Source organism: Sitophilus oryzae, unplaced genomic scaffold (assembly GCF_002938485.1).
Source record: "Sitophilus oryzae breed Bouriz unplaced genomic scaffold, Soryzae_2.0 scaffold_111_pilon_pilon, whole genome shotgun sequence".
Classification (NCBI taxonomy): domain Eukaryota; kingdom Metazoa; phylum Arthropoda; class Insecta; order Coleoptera; family Curculionidae; genus Sitophilus; species Sitophilus oryzae.
Window position 1 is genome coordinate 1006605 of NW_022145749.1, and position 19638 is coordinate 1026242.

General features: G+C 31.7%; 1 protein-coding gene across 2 annotated transcripts in view; it reads left to right on the top strand.

Moving 5' to 3' along the window:
* Positions 1-19638, top strand: part of LOC115883510 — a 57075-nt gene that overhangs the window by 7562 nt on the left and 29875 nt on the right. For both annotated transcript variants that reach the window (XR_004050393.1, XR_004050394.1), the window contains one exon: positions 7306-7627. The gene's annotated coding sequence lies outside the window, so the exon portion shown is untranslated. The remainder of the gene's footprint in view (positions 1-7305; positions 7628-19638) is intronic.

Consider the following 19638-nt stretch of genomic DNA (forward strand, 5'->3'; position numbering starts at 1 on the left):
CATTTTTTGTTTGTTGTTTATTAGTGTATTTTTTATTATTGTTTTTTATTAGTATTACAAATTCAAATTATTACAGTGTTTACAAAAAATAAGTATTTTATTTTGTAGATTTTCTTACAGTGGCGAAATACCCATAGGACTTTTATTGAAGAGATTAAATTATAACTATATAATATGTCTAATTGCAACAAATTTAAAAACATTAAAACCATTTTTTAGTGAGCTTTGTTTGATATTTCGACGTTTTGATATAAATGTAAAAAATTATCTAAAAAAATAAGCGTCCAATCCAATAGAATATAAAACAACATAACTTTATTGTAAATAATGTCATACTTTAACAATACAGAAGTTATAATGAAATAACCAATACAATACAACAAACAGAAAATAAAAGAGAAAATCATATATAAATATAAATAAATGTATTTGCTCAGGCATCTGAAGATAGGAAATACAATATAATCGAAAAAAAATCAGCGATGACTATGAAATGAAGATCCTGTCATTTTATATGTAAAATTAGATGGAAAATGCATCGATTATCATTTCCAAGCCAACTAAATGCCGTTTTTTTCGATCATACGGTATAATATTTGTGTATAAAATATTTTTATACTTTTAAAAGTTATGTTATTAAGGCGAGCTGTTATTAATAAAACAAACTAAAAATAGCATTAATAAAAATATTCAAATTTATATCCAAATTAGATTCCAAAATTCTTTTTATAAATGGGTTAATTTAAATAACCAGATATATACGGTAAATATGCAAATTTATTATTCGTTTTATTCTCAATACGGTTAATTGGAGGAGAAAAAAATAAAAATATTTCTGGGCAACCTATTTATCCGATTATATTGAAAAATCTCCACCAATCTTTGATATTTTTTAAATTTTAATCTATAGGGTTTATTTATTTATGGCCGTCTTAAGGTAAACTTTTGACTACGAAAATGTCTGTGCGAAAAGATGGAGTACAATATGATTAATAAGATATTTTTCTGTAAAAATGTAAAATTTAATTAGTAGTATTAAGGTAAATAATTAAAGCCAAATCAATTTATCATGTGCACCGGAAAAAAAATGGCTAAATTAGCGCGGCCGGTATGACAATTGGCGAGAAGAAATACAGTACAGGAGACAAGAAATAAGAAATACCGTTGTAGATAGTTTTACACACTTATTAACATTGAATACTGCCGAACAAATAAGCTTTTACTCACGTGATTAAGCTTGGCCGACACAGCATAGCCTTTTATATATTTTCTTCTAACCAACAAATTTTAGGAAACGAAAAAAAAAATATAAATATATAAACAGCTATTATTTACATCAACAAAAATCACCTTTTTAACAACACTTAAGGGAAATTACTACCGCTTTTCCGTTTAAAATATTCTAATAAAGTTGCGATGAGTTTTTTACGGCTATTAAGCTAACTTGTACGCTTTGCAATAAAAGAGATTCTAAAAAGAACAATGTTTGAGTGCCAGGTATGCTAGTAAACATTTTTAAGCTTAAAGTAACACAACACTATTTATTTAAACCAAAAACTCGTAATATACAAACTAAAGTGTCAAAACGAATGACAATGTCAGGAAATAAATAAATAAATGTGGCAACTTGACATTTTTTACAGCAGAGCTGCTACCTGAATCCACAGCGGAAAATTGAAATTCCAATTAGTCAGCCCGGCGCCGAATATGCCCGTGGTTGGCAACAATGAATTTAAAAATCGCGCCCTCCATTACGTTACTAAAATTTAATTGATATCAAATATAGCAAGACATATAGCATTTTTTTCACAACACCTACCTTCCTAACTTGTCAAATGCAGTTTTTAAAATTCCAAGCATAAGTTTATAAAAAGAAATATTTATATACTTAGTTTATCCTCTTTAGTCTATCAAAAAATACCTATACTGTCCTTAGGTGTGTGAGTGGGCAGAAAATTGAAAGCTATTTCTAAAAATAAACTAAAGAATATAAAAACATGAAGAATAGACAGAACACGGAAGGCTACACAGTTTACAAGAGTCTAAATAAAATATAAAATAGACATGATTGGCATTTTAACAGAAAGGTATGTTAATAATTTATGAGAATATATGGAACAAATATATTTTCTTCCGGGTTAGGACATTACATTGCTATTTCTAGTCTTTCAGGTATTTCTAAAATAATATTTTATGCTGCATATTTTTAGAAAGGGACTTAATTTAAAAGTTTTTATGATATTGTTACATTAAAAAATAAAAAATAATATCTTTTATATTTGATATTACATCACTTTTAGATATAACATGTACATACAAAATTAATATTCTCTCTTATTATTATGATTCTCTTATATTAATATTAATATTTATATCTCTCTTATATTAATATTCTCTCTTATAGCCTTTTAAAGAGAACACGAAGAACAAGGAAACATTATTTATAATATCTATCTACAACTATTCAAGAACACTTTAGTTTTTCTCAAGAGATACGACTATTAGAAACTGTTGAGTTTTGTTAAAATGACATTTATATATTTATGATAACCAAACATTATTAACCTCTACAGATGCCTGAGCAATACGTTTATTTATATTAGACTGTATTAAAAAGCCTAATAAAATCTGCTCTGTGCCTTGTGCCCCATGAATGCCTACAAATCTTAAATTTGCAATAATCACCCTTTTTTAAATAATCTTTATGTTCTTTAATTCGAACATTTAGCGGTCTAGATGTTTCACAAATATAAAATTTATCACATTGGCATGATATTTTGTATATTACATTTTATGTTTGTTTTTCAGTGTTCATTAGTTTAGTGTGGGTTAAAATTTAAGTATATTTTGTGGTTTGAAAAATGCACTAGTAAATATGATATTCACTTTTTAGCCGACCATACCAATAGGTAGGAGGATTAATTAGAATAGGAGGATTATTTTTGTTTTCAGAATATTCACAAATTATACTTCATAACACTTTTAGAATAATTAAATAATACATTTTTCGTATACTCGTTATGTAAACTCGTGTGTTTGTATATACTAGTTGTTTACGATATTCTCCGATGGTGGCAGCACCGGCGGAGAATGCACCAAGCCTATACCTATTTTTCTGGGTCGACTTTAAAACTCCGACCTTGATCACTTCGCCAAGTAGTACGAGCAGTGGGAACATAAGCATTTTGTGCAACATAAGAAAACCATAGTTTTTAGTTAACTTTAGTTAACATTAGAGTGCAGAGTAGATTTTAGAGCATATTGATGCCTAAACACTGTAATACAGAATTATCGTACTACAGAATTATTGTACTACAGAATTATCGTACTACAGAATTATCGTACGTTTAATATCTTATTGTGCTCAGAAGAATTATTGCAAAAACGACAAAATGTTTTTAAAATTTTCGTCGTCAATAGTCTTTAATTTATTCTTGAACATTAATGGCACTATTCGTGCAGCGTTTATGCCACTCTAAATAATTGAGTAGTACAATGAAATGCATTTGCTGCATCATGCAATTTTTATTGGCTCCCTCTATACAGTTATATTGTATAATATTATTAAATTTTAGAAAAATAAAAAATATATTAACAGTCGTAATTCTTTTTCTCTTCAATTTCTAAATATTCCTAATAATCATAATGTACGGTGTACGGCCATTGACATCGATAAAAATTTTATATGCTTACGATATTTACATATTATAAAAACAGGTTGACAGGAAAATATATTGATATTTTTGTTTTCTAGAGATATTGTGTTATCGGCCTTGTGTTTTTTATGTATTTTCTTTATAAAATATGGAAAGAAAGAATATTCCGCATATTTTTCAAAAGTGGCTCACCCCTATAACTTTTTATTTTTGGTAAGGTAGTATCGAACATAAGTCAGAAATGATTGACGTATTCAATTAGTCACTTCCACGGAAAAAGTTTTGATTTTTAAATGTTCAGCTGGGTATTTGTAGTTTATTTGATAGAAAATGACATTCTGAATAGACGACTATAAATGTAAGGAAAATTTGACTCGAAATATCAAATATGCGGTACCAAATTATTCGTAATAAAATGGTTTTTCCAAATATGCTAATACGCCACCCTAGTTATATTTGAATAAATTGAGTTATGATTAAAAATACTATTTAGACATCTTTTAACCAGCCAGGAAAAGATAAGAAAAATATTAGACGATCAAATCTATTTTTTCAAGGCTCTTTGATCAAAAATTAGTGGTTTTAACACAGCCATAACATTCTAGATTGAAATTTAAAATACTATTTTTGTTGAAAATGGAAAAAGTTGACGTATGATATAACATTCTATTCACAATATCATTTTCTATCAAATAAGTAAAAAAAGTAAAAAAATATGCAGCGTGCAATTCAAAAATCAAAAGTTGTAGTAACTTCTGATGTAACAAGAAGTAACCGAAACCAATCCCGATTTATCGTATTTATTAACAATCAAATCTCTTTTTATCTATAAAAATAAAAAAAGTTAAAGGGTTGAACCACTTTTGAAAAAAGCCTGGTATTTAGATATATTATTAATAATTGAAAAAATTGCAAATTGTGACAAGTTCATTTCAAAAAACAAAATGTTCAATGCTTCTGACAGAAAAATAAAGTTTTAGGAAAATTTGTTCACGAAATTATTGCACAGGGTATTTTAATTTTAAGAAAAAAAAACAACCATTCGACAAACCCTGTATAATAAAGCCCACTACTTAAGATTATAAAAAACTGAGGATAAGAATTTAAGTTGATATATTTATATACAGTTTGTCAAATAAATCCTGAAAATTGGGCTAAAAATAAAAAAAAGATAAATAACACTTTAAAGTTGACGAAAAAACTACTTTATTAACAAGTCAAAGTACTTTATTAAAAGTCAATTTTTTTGCACTAGTGCAAAAAACACTGACATTATTAATGACGACTTTAACTAAAGAGAAAAAATTTGTAAATTTTTGTAAAAATTTGTCAAATCCTGGAAGATAAACCAAGGTACCAGTAGTACTGGACACGTCGCAGTAACATTCCAGCAAAGAATTTTAAGTGAAGAACAAGAACCCGGGACCTCCACGAGCAGAAATAGAAATAAAATTCCCAAAGACTACTAGAAATGAAGTTTGTCCATCAATTACCTTAGTAAATTTTTCAAACTGCGACATTAAAATTAAAATGGACTCAAAAAAAGTTACTAAAAAAATAAAAGTGTCAGTGTTCGTGGTAATATTATTTTGTGAATTACATTATTTAAAATTATTATTATTTATAAAAATTTCAATTCGATCGTAGAAAAAACGTTGTGTGCAACATGTGCAAAAAGCATATTTGTTTAACAAAATTGAAATGTATATATTATTAACTATTTTCCTTTATAATTAATGTTTATTTGCAATATTTTTTAACAAGAAAGAAGTCGTTTTATAAATAAAATAATATTTTATAAATATATTGTGCAAAATAACTGTTTTCATATACAAGGTGTTTCTAAATAAGTGTCCGATATTTCACATGGTAATTTCTCAAGTATTTTTAAAAAAAGGTAAAAACTTTATATAAACTTGTGTTTTAAAATGGTTAGTTGTCAGGAAAAAATCGTTTTTTTATAATATCTTCGGGGCCACACAAGATATTTTTATGAAATTTGGTACAAGCCTTGACACATTGTATCTCAAAAAACGAACGCACATGTTTATATAAACTGCTTATCTTATAAAAAATTACCCTGTGAAATATCGAACACATTCTGAAATATCTTGTATATTCAAATACGGGGAGAAAAGATTGAAACCATATATATTAATATATGTGATTAAAAAAAGTGACATAATATAGTAGTCAAAGTATTAAAGTTGATAGTGTAATATTATTTATCTTCTGTATTATATTATGTGTATTTATCTATCAATTTACAACCACCTTAAAATAAAGGTAGTTAAAAATTGTAACATTTAATGCATTTTGCAAAATATTAAATTATATATAAGTTAATATTTTATATTAACTATATTTTTATTAAGTTCTCTTTTTTTAATGCCGTATGATCGAATAAAAACGGCGTCAGCGATGGCTATGAAATGAAGATCGCTGTCATTTTATATGTAAATTTATATGGGAAATGTCATTGATCGTCATTTCATAGCCATCGCTGACGCCATTTTTATTCGATCGTACAATATTTATCTTAACTATAACAATAGCTAAACTTATTATTGTGTTAATTATAATTCATTATTTAGAATTACATACGAATACTCTCTAGTGATGAGATTAATTTTAGAGTTTTAATAGGTACCGAAATTATTCAAAAAGATATAAAGTTACTATGAAATACAATATTGTAGTTTAATGTATAAAAAATATATAATACTTAATTAAAAACAAATGAACAGGGGAAAAATAAGATAAGCGCCATTTTACTAATTTTAAATTTTACGGGACAGCACAGGACGGCTGGTGGTTATCAGGTTCTTTCCATGTATTCTATATTTTTACTAGGCATAATATATCATATGATTTTGATTTTTGTAGGGACCAGATAGACCTACTATAATATTGTAAAGTTAAGAAATTGGCACTTATCAAGTTTTTTTCCCTAGACCCTTCAAGTGCCAGAGAAATGTTTACACTTTATTTATACAATAAGTTATTTATTAATTAATAAAAGATGTTTGAAACTTATCAGGTCATATGATAAATGAAGAATGGTGCCTGAATTTTTATATTTAGTATCTATAAAACATAACTTTAAGTTGTATTTAACCGAACATATACTAAGCACTATTTTTACATTATATTATCATATTCATTCAAGCAATTATTTATTTTATAGGTTATAATATGCTCAAAAAGGTACTTACTTGCATGGATCCCACACAACAATTCCCAAACCTGGACAATCCACCTCGTTGATAATCTCGCATTCCCTCTTGTCACAAACGCAAGCAGGCGTCGAAAGTCCGCCACAAAACGCAATAAAAGCCACAAAAGCAAATACAGAAACACTATTCATTTTTATTCGCCAACGAATCATCCTATTTATAGCGACCGTTTAACCAAATTTAACGATTTACATAGTAAATGCCTATCATAGTTTGCACAGTTATGAAAACGTTTGATTCAACTACATTATTTACGTTTGTTTATTGTTTGTAATTTAAATTAACTCAATTAATATTGCACTTCAATCACTTTTAAGCGTACTTAAACTAAGTTTTGGTAGTTTTAAATGTTTGTTATTCTTCAATAAAAGTTTATATCTCTGCGAAAAATAATAAAATAATTGTTCTTTTAGGTCTGAAATTCGGAGCGGCTGAAGTCGTCGATAAAACTGGGAGTTTTTGCGTAAACTTTTCCTGGATCGGGACCGACTCTGAGCCTGGATTTGGGAATGTGGCGGTAAAGAAGGTGTTCGAATGAGGACTGCGATATCGTGCCGGTTTTCTATGCCTGGAAGAGGTCCGCGCGCTTGCGCCTACGCTGAATTTGTTAACGTTTTTTTGTGTGTAAAGCCTTTTTTGATGATGGTTTGGGAGAGGAAATGTTTTGATTGGTTAATTAAAACGCTGGAAAATAGTTTTTATATGCGTCCGATGAACGGACGTTGAAAATACAAGGTAAACTGTTAAAATATTAACTATGGAATTCAATTTTGGTTTGGCGTGCAACATAACTTGTCAGTTTTATTGAAATCGTATTAAATTTTGTTTTTTCCATAGCAACTGTTAAAAGTTAAAATTGCCTTATATCTATCAAAAATGGTAGATAAAATAGTACTTTAAACGTAAGAGTAGATTAAATGATACTTTAACAGCGAGGATGGGTTAAAAACTTTATTTCTTCTCACACGTTTTTTAATTGCTTTTATTTTTGAAAATTTTTGTATTCCTTGTCATATGTTGTTCGGGATTTAAATGGAAGTAGTTTGGATATGGCGTTTGTCGCCTCAGCCTGAATATCTGTTGGTAATTTACTTATTTCGTTTTGATCCATTTCTGGCTCCAATTCAATCTGCAATCGACACGAAAGAGAATTAAAAAATATTGACTCAAAATTGACAACTAAAGAATATTAATTAATTATAATGAATATTTTTTAAAACGTAACTCGCTATGGAAAAAAATATGGTTTTATACACGACGATAAAATTGCATTATCGTCTCCCGAAATTAATTCACTCGCGATTTCATGAGCATAAACATAAATGTTCAATTAGGAATATTAGGATAATTTATTATTTTTTATTACCATAAACCTTATTATCCGTTCTATGGAATAGGCAAGCAATGTTTCAAAGAAATGCTTATTAGAAGGATTCCTATTTGGCCATTTTTTAGCAAAGACTCAAGTAATTTTGCTCATAAAAAAAGTAATTTTGCTCATAATCATATCCATTCGTTCCATAACATTTCACCATTTTGATAAAATAATAAATATCTACTTATTTAACTATTGTAGGTAAATTAGATAAAAGTAAACTGGATAAATTTAAATAAAAAAAATCCATAAACTAAAATGTCCATTTTGAAAACAGCTACTAAGTGTCACTAGCAAGTTGCCATGGCGACCCTAGCTACCTTGGTTGTCTTTTTTTTTGAAAAATCGCTTTTTACTCGAAATCTGAGCCAGATAGTTATAGAAAACCCTGATAAAGTTTGAAAAAGCATTTAAATCGGCTACAGTTTATTTTTAAGATACTGGGTGTTGCATTTTAAATGTCGAAAAATAGTTATGTATGTAAAATAAATATTTAAAATAGGCCAGCAATTTTTGATACAATCAATTTTTTCAGCAAAATTTATTCCTCTGGCTCACAAAAATGAATTCTGAAAAGTACGGTACAAGGTGTTGACAATCTTTTTTATTATAACAGGCATATTTAAATATCTCAGAAACCAATGCTTTTAAACATATTTGACAAAAAAACGCAATTTTCCTTTTAAGGTATTTAATATTTTAATATTTAAAGTATTTTGAAAAATGCACCTACAGTAGTTCATTATTATTCATTATGGAATATAAAATAATATTTGTTACAAAAGAACAGTCATTCTTTGCATAGTCATATAAAAACTTTTAAAAAAATACCTTTCTGCAGTTTTAATTACTTAATTACTACTTTCCCTATTAATTATTTTGTGTACCTTCAGCTGACAAAAACAAAATCTTGATATTTAGGTATAAAATAATTTCACAATAATAGTAGCTAGAATTATACGAATGCAAAATATAATAACAAAATGATCGGTAAGAAGAGTAAAGGTCATGTTTATTCGGAAAAGAGCAAACATTTATGCGGAGTTTGTAAAATGACATGACATCGTTTATTCTCATCATTTTAGTCCTATGTATCATGTAATACGAATTTAACGAAGTTTGGCGCACGTTAGATATTAAAGTTACTCTGTAAATGAGAGTCCGTGTTAATTGCAAACGTGCGCTTTTGCCTAGAAGAAGCATACATTTGCCTTAATTTGATATTCTCAAATACGATTAATACATTAAGAAAAAATAATAATAATAATACATAGTAAAAAAAAGCGGAAAAAATATTTAATATTAACACGACATAATTATACACTAATGGACAAAATTATCGAATATTTTTTGTTATCACTATTATTACTCGAACAAGATTCTATATTATCGTTGTACATTTATAAATTTGCTAATGTTATTCGTCCAGTAGGCGATTATATTCATTTGTTTTAAAATATTTTGACATTTAATTAATTTTAATGGCGTATATTTTCTATAGCCCTCTTTGAGATTTAAAAATTCCTTACACATAAATCAAGAATTATATTGAATTAAGCTATTTGTAGTGAATTTAAGTAATTTGTTAGTGATCTTTATTTGTTGTTTTCTCTATTTAAAAGAAATATGCCACCAGTGAGGTATTGCAGTGAGGCTGAAGCGGGACAAATTGTAACTTTGTATGAGGAAGGATATAGACAAATAGAAATCACTCGGCGTCTTAGAAGAGGTCAGTCTACAGTATCAAATGTTTAGATATCAAGAGAATGGAAATTTTGTACGAAGACGCGGCCAAGGACGCAAAAGGTACGACCTGCCGAAGTTCCATGTCTTCTCCAAAATCACAAAACTCGTCGATTGCATTTTGCCAGAACACATATTCAGTGAAATATCGAGGACTAGAAAAAAGTTCTATTCACTGATGAGAGTAGAATACAATTATGGAAGCCAGACGAGCGAAATCATGTCTATAGAAAAGTCGGGGAACGATACAGAAGCTGCAACCTTAAGGTTGATTCTCACTATACCTTCCATTTCCATTCCATATCCGTTCCGTATTTTTATTGTTTTGATGCTATACGTAAACTTCCGTTCCGTTACAAAAGTTTTATTTTAAGAATTTATATCTTTTGAAAAAGATAATAGATTTAATTAAGAGGCGAAAGAATAAATATCAGCAAAATTTTAACAGAGTTGGTACAAATGTAAGAACTTGTCAACACTGTTTCCGATACGCTTCAGTCCGTCCGCCAAAAAAATAAATGGAAGGAAAGGATATGGAACGGAAGGGAAACGGAACGGATAGTGTGCATTGTCATATTCATTTACATGATATAATATTTTATGTAAACGGAAGGGAAACGGAAGGGAGCTGATATGGAAGGTATAGTGAGAATAAACCTTTATACAGACTGTTAGTTTTGGAGATGGCGGTATGATGGTTTGGCGAGGCATTCATTGGGAGGGACGCACCGAACTCATAGAAATTATTGGACGAATGACCAGTGACTGGTATATTGAAAATATCATCCAAGATCATGTTTTGCCATATGTGGGCCTCATTGGATACGACAGATTCCTATTTATGCACCATAATGCTCTACCACATGCAGCTGGCATAGTGACTAATTATCTTGATGTAGTCAAAATTCAAAAATTAGGTTGGTCACCATATAGCCCAGACTTAAATCCCATTGAGCATTTGTGGGATGAGCTAAAACTTCGCATACGACCAAGAAATCCTGTTCCAAATACACTAGAAGAGTTTCGATATTCGATACAACACGAGTGGAATGCAATTCCCCAGGGAGTGCAAGGGGTATTGAAGCGATACATATAGCCTAGCTTACCCAAAAGTCAACCTCACCTTCACGTGGTGCACCCTGTTTAAACAAACGAAGCTCTGACGACCGAGTATAGGCGGTATATCATTATACAACCCTCAGACCTACCACCTTTCTGGGGAAGAGGAGTAGTAAACTACTCCTAGCCGGCCGAGAACGTAGCGCAAGGGAACTATCGTCGCAGTCCTCACTGTGCCATAGCCATCCCGTGCTACAGTTGCAGCCAAACTGTGCGGCAGCGTAACCGTCACAATTTAACCTTTTTACGCAGCTTACACTCATTAAAGATGAAACATTCGAGTAGGACAAAATCATCGTCCGGAGGTAAAATACCCCCTTGATCGTATCTCCGGGAGGGGGTGCCTGCTCGAGCGTATCATCGGAGAACTAAATATCGTCAATGTTTCACGTTTGCGGCGTGGAAAGTCCGCACTCTACTGGACAGGACAAACTCCAATCGACCAGGGAGAAGAACAGCACTGGTCTCACAGGAACTCCACCGACTAAATATAGATGTTGCCGCTCTTAGCGAAACCCGCTTTGCGGATGAAGGTAGTCTCACTGAGGAGCATTACACCTTCTTTTGGAAGGGTCACCCGGCAACACACAGGAGAATTCATGGCGTAGGCATTGCAATCAAAAACGAAATCGCCACTAAATTAACAGAGGTACCTATTGGTGTCTCCGAACGTCTTATGACTCTAAGGTACCCCATATCAGACAAAACTTACGTCAACATCATAAGTGCCTACGCTCCTACCCTAGACGCTAAAATTGAGGATAAGGATAAATTTTACCAAGCTCTGCAAAATATACTCCAACAAATTCCAAAGCACGAACGAATCATTTTGCTAGGTGATTTTAATGCCCGTGTAGGCAAACAACAGGAAATATGGCCTGACGTATTGGGAAAACATGGAATGGGAAGTGTAAATAGCAATGGTGAACGCTTATTAACAACATGCACAGAGTATAATCTTTGCATCACCAATACGTGGTTCATGCTGAAGGACAAATTTAAAGGCACCTGGAAACATCCGTGATCAAGCCATTGGCACCAATTGGACCACGTAATCGTTCGAAGGACGCACCTAAAAGATGTCAGTCTCACAAAAGCCAGAGTAGATGCCGAATGCGACACTGACCACCGACTTTTAATCTCAAAAATGAAAATCCAGTTAAAACCCAAACATCCACACTGTAAAAAGCAAACCTACATGACCAGATTGAACGTACGGGGTCTAGAGAACAACGATACCGCCGACGCCCTCCGGGAAGCCATCAAAGAATAACTTCCACCGATAACTGCAATCTCAATCGTGGATGCTGAACATGGCTGGACACAACTAAGAGATGCGATTCACAAAACCAGCGAAACAGTACTGGGAAAATCCAACAAAAAGAAACAACCAGACTGGTTTAACGAAAATCAATCGCTTATACAGATTTTGTTGGAACAAAAGCATAGAGCACATCAAGCCGTCACTGCAAATCCACACAATCCAAGACTAACAGACAACTTTAAGGCAGCCAACAACACGCTCCGAAGAAACCTGCGCCAACTAAAGGATAACTGGTGGTCGCAAAAAGCTAGTCAGATTCAGGACTATGCCACGCATCACGACTATCGGAAATTCTTCGAGGCTGTAAAAGAAGTATACGGTCCAACTAAGAAGGCAAGATGCCCAATCATGGCACAAAATGGCGAACTTCTAAAAGAGGAAGAACAAATCAGAAACCGCTGGAAAGAGCATTACAGCCATATCCTTAACCAAGAAAACAACCCCAATATGGAAGCACTCAACATAATACCTCAGTATAACAGCCTCGATGTATTAGACATTCCAATAACAGAACAGGAAATGAAGGACTCCATAAAACAGCTTAAAAACAACTAATCAGCTGGTTGTGACGCGATTCCGGCGGAAATCTATAAGTGTGCAAGTAAAGAACTTATTGGTCATCTTAAGGCTCTCTTTGATGTCATATGGGAAAGCGGAGAGGTACCTCAGGACTTTTGCAACGCGAATATAGTGAATATATTTAAGAACAAAGGAAGTGCATCAGACTGCGGAAACATCAGAGCATTATGGCAGCGCTCTCCATTATAGTGGACAGCAAACTGCAGGAGAGAGGTTTGGGCATTAGATACAGATACGACGGCGGTCTGTTCAACATAAAAAGACTCAGGGCAAAAACACGTACAAAATTCATCACAGAACTTCAATACGCTGATGACTGTGCTCTAGCTGCTAATACGTTACAGCAATTGCAAGAAATGTTGAACACATATACATGGGCATACGAAGCCTTGGGACTTAAGCTGAATATCGATAAAACTAAAATCATGTGCACTCCCCCGGAAGATCACAACAATGCTATAAAAATCGGAGATGAACTGTTGGAATATGTAGCGGAATTCAATTACCTCGGCAGTTTGATTTCGGAAAGGGCCAATATCGACTCTGAAATTCAGCACAGGATTAGCAGCGCCTCAAGAGCATTCTGGAAATTAAAAGACAGGGTTTTCTACAATCATGACTTGAGCACAAAAACGAAACTTGCGGTGTACCGAGCGATAATAATTCCCACCATGTTATATGAAAGCGAAACTTGGGTGCCGTACCGCCGACACACGAACGCATTAAACGAGTTGCAACAGAGACATCTTAGACAACTCTTAAGAATAAAATGGTTCCATCACGTCTCAAACGTATCGATCCTTGAAAAAGCTAACTGCGAGAGTATTGAAGTCATGATTACAAAGTCCCGCTTAAGATGGGCTGGTCACGTATGCAGAATGCAAGAAAACCGCATACCAAAATTTCTGCTTTACGGTGAGCTTGTAGATGGTAAGAGGAGGCCGGGTGGACATCTCAAAAGGTTCAAGGATATTTTCCACGAAAACTTAAAGAGAATTAACAAGCAGAATGAGTGGGAAGAGGTAGCTCACAATAGAACGGAATGGAGAAAAATTGTAAAGTCAGTTAAGAGCGACAACCAAAAAGTAAAGAGGCAACAAAGCGATGAGATTTTTGAATGTCTGGAGTGCGGTAGACAGATAACATCACGTATCGGGCTTTTCAGTTACAGAAAAGCTCATGAAAGAAAACGCCTTGCGTGACCATCTTCTGATGCGTGTCAAATACTCGTCAGCGAGTAATGGCGGTATGTATGTATAGGAGAAGCAGTCTTTTAAAAAAATATCAAAATAAATTTATGTGGCCACTTACCCAAAACATATATTAATCCATATTAGGCCTACAAACATTCATGGCGATTCCAACCGCCAACCGTTCGCGGTTGTCGCAAAAACATTGTTTCCTTTCGAGCCTTCCCAAACACCCACGATTTTTTTCTTTCTGCGTTTTACTTACTTACTTCTGAAGCATTTAAGTTGAAACTAAGTATCCTTCATTTTCATAAATTTAACATTAATTTTTTTTACGATTTACTGTCAATAATAATTTAATATTCCTGATTTAAAATGTGTAAAATACATTGTTCTTTCTTGTTTGTTGCATATTGTTCATTAAAATTATTTATATACATAAAAAAAATTGAAAATTTAAAATATTCGATAATTTTGTCCATGCGTGTATTTTTAAGATAATTCTTATCAATAATAGCTATTTTTTCACCCACGTCTAATTTGAATTAGTAAATTGCTAAAACAACTATCGTGAAATACCATACGATCGCTAAAAAACGGTGTCAAAGACGGCTGGGATATGAAAATCGGTGATAATTTTAAACACCAAAAAAACGTTATTTACTTGGCCCGAACTCTTCTTTATATCATAATGGTCTTAAGTATAGTCTGTCCAACGACAAAATCCTTGACAGTGATAGATGTGTCTGTCATTTTAATTTCAAAGTAGTTTATTTTATTTTACAAAGAAGTAAGTTGGTACAACTGGAACGCATAATTAATATATTTAAATTTTGAGTGACAAGTGATTACTTCAAAATATTGTGAAAATATGTAAACCTGTACAAAACTGAAAAATCTAATCTTGGTTAATTAAATTAAATCTTATTTCTTTCTGCAGTACTAAAATGTATTATTTACCTATCGTGTGATGTTATTTTACAGATATTCCAGTTTTGATACCATATATGAGATGGTATACAACTTTATTTGTGGCTAATATCTACAACTCTCTGGCCATAGCCTCTGGCAAACTGTGTTTCTGGGGGTCTCTGGGCACCCAATATTAACTGTAAAGTATGGTCTGGGTCAACACTTAATTTTCCCTCGTGTTTTCTTCACTTAATTTAAAAAAACACGAAACACAAGTAATAACACAGTCGAAAATGCAAAATATTTATCATTTCTATCTGACATAATTTGACACAACATTATAACCTATAATTTTGCAAGAGTTTGACAATTCTCAAAAATCTTAAGTCGAGTTCATACGCATCGAAGTCCGTGTGTCGTTCATCGTTGCGTCAAACCAATAATATTGAAATATGATCTGTCGTTTTGGAAATAAACCAATAAAACTGGTTAAAAACAACGAGAGACGACGCATGACGTATTTATTTATAAACCCATCCATAGTTAACTTAAAAAATATTAGAAACTTTTTTTAGTGAAATAAATGCATTGGTATGGAAGTCATCTGCTTTTTTTCTGTCATCGTCTGTCGAAATCTTACCTGAGAAAAAAAACAGAGTATAGGTTAGGTTAGGTTAAGTTTAATTTATTTTTATACTGTGTAAAAATGATTTTAAATGGTGTTGTTTAAAACTCGAGAAAAGTATTTTTTTAGAAATACATTCGTCTCGATGTGATAACTTAATTAGAAAAAATATTATACAGTAAAACAATCGGTATATAAATAAAAATATACATTATATTAATAACAATTGTTCTAGTATATAGTACCAACAACTAAACTGATTTTAAACTCTAGTCGAATATTAAACGTAAACATAAGCATTTCCAGCGATACAATTTGACATTCAAATCAGTTGCTCGAATCAAATTTGAAATAATGCTAAATGAATGTCAATATGACCAACAATAATCATTAATTCTACATTAACAAAACTTTAGCCTGGTGGATAATTTGTGCTTTTGGCACAAAATGCCCTAGTCGATGATATGAGAATAAAATATTTAATTCTAATTATGTGTATTCCAGTGGGACGAACAGCGTTGGCTTTTACATTAAAGAAATATGTTTTTGGTTGATATATGTTGTAAACAACCGAGATTTATCGTTGATATGAGAACCTACATTATAACATTATATTAATAAAATGTAGTTCATATCAAATAAACGTTTACTCACGTGATGAAGCTTAACCGGCACAGCGTTGCCAACTTTTACATATTTTCTTTTAATCAAAATATTTCAGAAAACAAAAATAAATTAATTATAAATATATAAATAGTTATTATTTACATCAACAAAACTCACCTTCTTAACAGCACTTGAGAGGCATAAATTACCATTACTACCGCTTTCCGGTTCAAAATATTCTAATAACAGCGCTTTCAGATGGAGCGGACCGTACGGGCGCAGCGTCCGCGCGGATGTTTTTTCAATATAGTTCATCCGGACGGAGCATACGCAACCCATGTGAAATCGTTCATATAAACTCATGGTACTTGCTCAAAGTCGCGGACGCTCCGCTCCATCTGAAAACGCTGTAAAGTTGTGACGAGTTTTTTACAGCTATTAATTTATCTTGTACACTTCGCACCAAAAGAAGTTCTAAAAAGAACAATGTTCGACTGCAAGGTCTGCTAGTAAACATTTCTAAGCTTAAAGTATCACGCACTATTTATTTAAACCAAAAACTCGTAATACAAAACTAAAGGGTAAAAACGAATGACAATATGAGGAAATAGATAAAGAAATGTGGTAACTTGACATTTTTAACAGCAGAGCTACCACCTGAGCTCCCAGCGGGAAATTTAAATTCCTATTAGTCAGTCCGGCGCCAAATATGTCCATGGTTGACAACAATGAATTTAAAAATCGCACCCTCGATTACTTAACCAAAAGTTTAGTTTATATTAGCACAGAATATCTAGCTACGCAACAGAAGCCTCGTTACATGTATAAAATTGTAGGTAGCAAAAGGAGACAGGCTTTGAAAGTCTGTCTCCAAATCAGATATTTTGATGTGGTAGTTTCGCTACTACATAATAGAGGGCAATAAATTTAAAAGAAAACAGTTTTCTACAAACAAAATTTAAACGAATTTTGTGCAGTGTTGCCATTGTGTAATTCATATCGTAATACTTCCTGATAAAGCCTACCTTCAAATTTGCTACATCATTTAAACATATTAAAATAGATCAGAGCTGTTTTTTTTCAGTTTGCCATGTTAGTTGGAATTAAATCTTATGAGCTAAATTACAATCACTTCCTGACGTTTGATTGTATAATTAAATCCTGAATTTTCATTGTAATTCGGCGACAATATAATAAGCATTGTTCTACTATATATGTATGTATTATGATACCACTTCCTGACGTTCGATTGTGTTCATACCAAGTTCATATTGCATAATCGGGAAAAAACGGCGTTAGCGATAGCTATGAAATGAATATCACTATCATTTTATATGTAAATTTATATGGGAAATGTCATCGATCGTCCTTTTCCAGCCAACTGGACGCCGTTTTTTTCAGAAGCATATCAAGTGATACCATAATATAGTACTATATTACGATACATGGCGTTCGATTGGGCTTAAATTTGGAGTACTACGTACCTTCGGTGATATTGTAATATTATGGTACCAAGGAGCATAATAAGAGGTACCATAATATAGTACTATATTACGATACCATTTCCTGGCGTTCGATTGGACTTAAATTTGTACTACGTATCTTCGGTTACATTGTAATATGATGGTACTATGATGCATATAAAGTGGTACCTTAATATAGTACCATATTTCAATACCATTTCCTGGCGTTCGATTGAGCTCATATTTGATATATACTTGCGTATTTTTGATGACAATGCATTATTATGGTACCATGAAGCATATCAACTGGTACCATAATATAGTACTATATTACGTACATGGCGTTCGATTGGGCTTAAACTTGGGATACTACGTATTTTCGGTGACATTGAAATATGATGGTACTATGATGCATATAAAGTGGTACCTTAATATAGTACCATATTACGATACCATTTCCTGGCGTTCGATTGGGCTCAAACTTGGTATACTACGTATCTTCGGTTACATTGTAATATGATTGAACTATGATGTATATAACGTGGTACCTTAATATAGTACCATATTACGATACCATTTCATGGCGTTCGATTGTTCTTAAATTTGGTATACTATGGATCTTCGGTGACATTGCAATATTATGGTACCTTAAAGTATATCGAGTGGTACCATAATATAGTACACTATTATGATATCATTTCCTAGAGTTCGATTGGGCCCAAATTTGGTATACTTGCGTTTCTTTATAAAGATTTGTTTAATTAATAATTTTAATTTATTTTACGAATTTTAATTTATTGTTCGATGTCGTGACAGCAACTTTTATGCCGAACTAATATATTATTAATTGTACCTGTGTCACTTTTTAAAATCTACCTAGTATATAAATAACGTGGCAAACGGAAGAAATTTGTTATTATAGTATTTTTTAGTCAGTTAACATTTTTTGTACTGCATTTTAATAAATTATTTCCATTATTATTAAACTTATATTTCATTACTAACGTTCCAGCATTAATAAATATCACTATCAATCGCCCTGTATATTATTAATTTTAAAGGTAATTAAATGTATTTTCTTAGTTAACATTATAAGGTAGTGTATATTAAAATGTATATGTTTTGTAATAATATACTTAAAATTATTTTAATAGCCAAAGGAATAATTAATATAAGTGTATCTGACAAGAAAAGAAGAATAGAAAGAAACACATACTGCATTATACACAATAAAAAGAATGGGATGCCAATTCAAGTCTTTTTGAATCTGGCAACTGTGCATATTTAGCCGAGCTATAAGGCCGTCGACGAGCCGTCGATCCAAAACCGAAAGTTCAAAATTTCTAATTATATTCTGATTATGATATTGTCGCGCCATCTAGTATTCTATTTGTACAATTTTAGCTCTTTCATTTCGAGTATTTTTCTGTTGCGTAGCTAGATATTCTGTGATATTAGTATCAAATATAAATCATAGGTTAGGTATCAAATATAGATCATAAAGGTTAAGTTAAAAAAATGTTGTTTACCTAATTAACATTTTGAACATCAACAAACAAAGTGTAAATATATATAATAAGCGTCAAAAAACTAACGATGAATATTTATATCCATATATACATACGTAATCTTAATAAAAGCAATGGCGACAGACTTACCTACAAAAAAGTCGCACAAAGGACAAAAATATTACAAGCGATAGCTAGCAGCTTACTGAAATCTTCAACAGAGAATAGCCATACAACCTACTACTACGTAACGTAAAAAAAGCTTTTTCAAAGATGTTTTGCGGGCATTAAATTTACGTCGA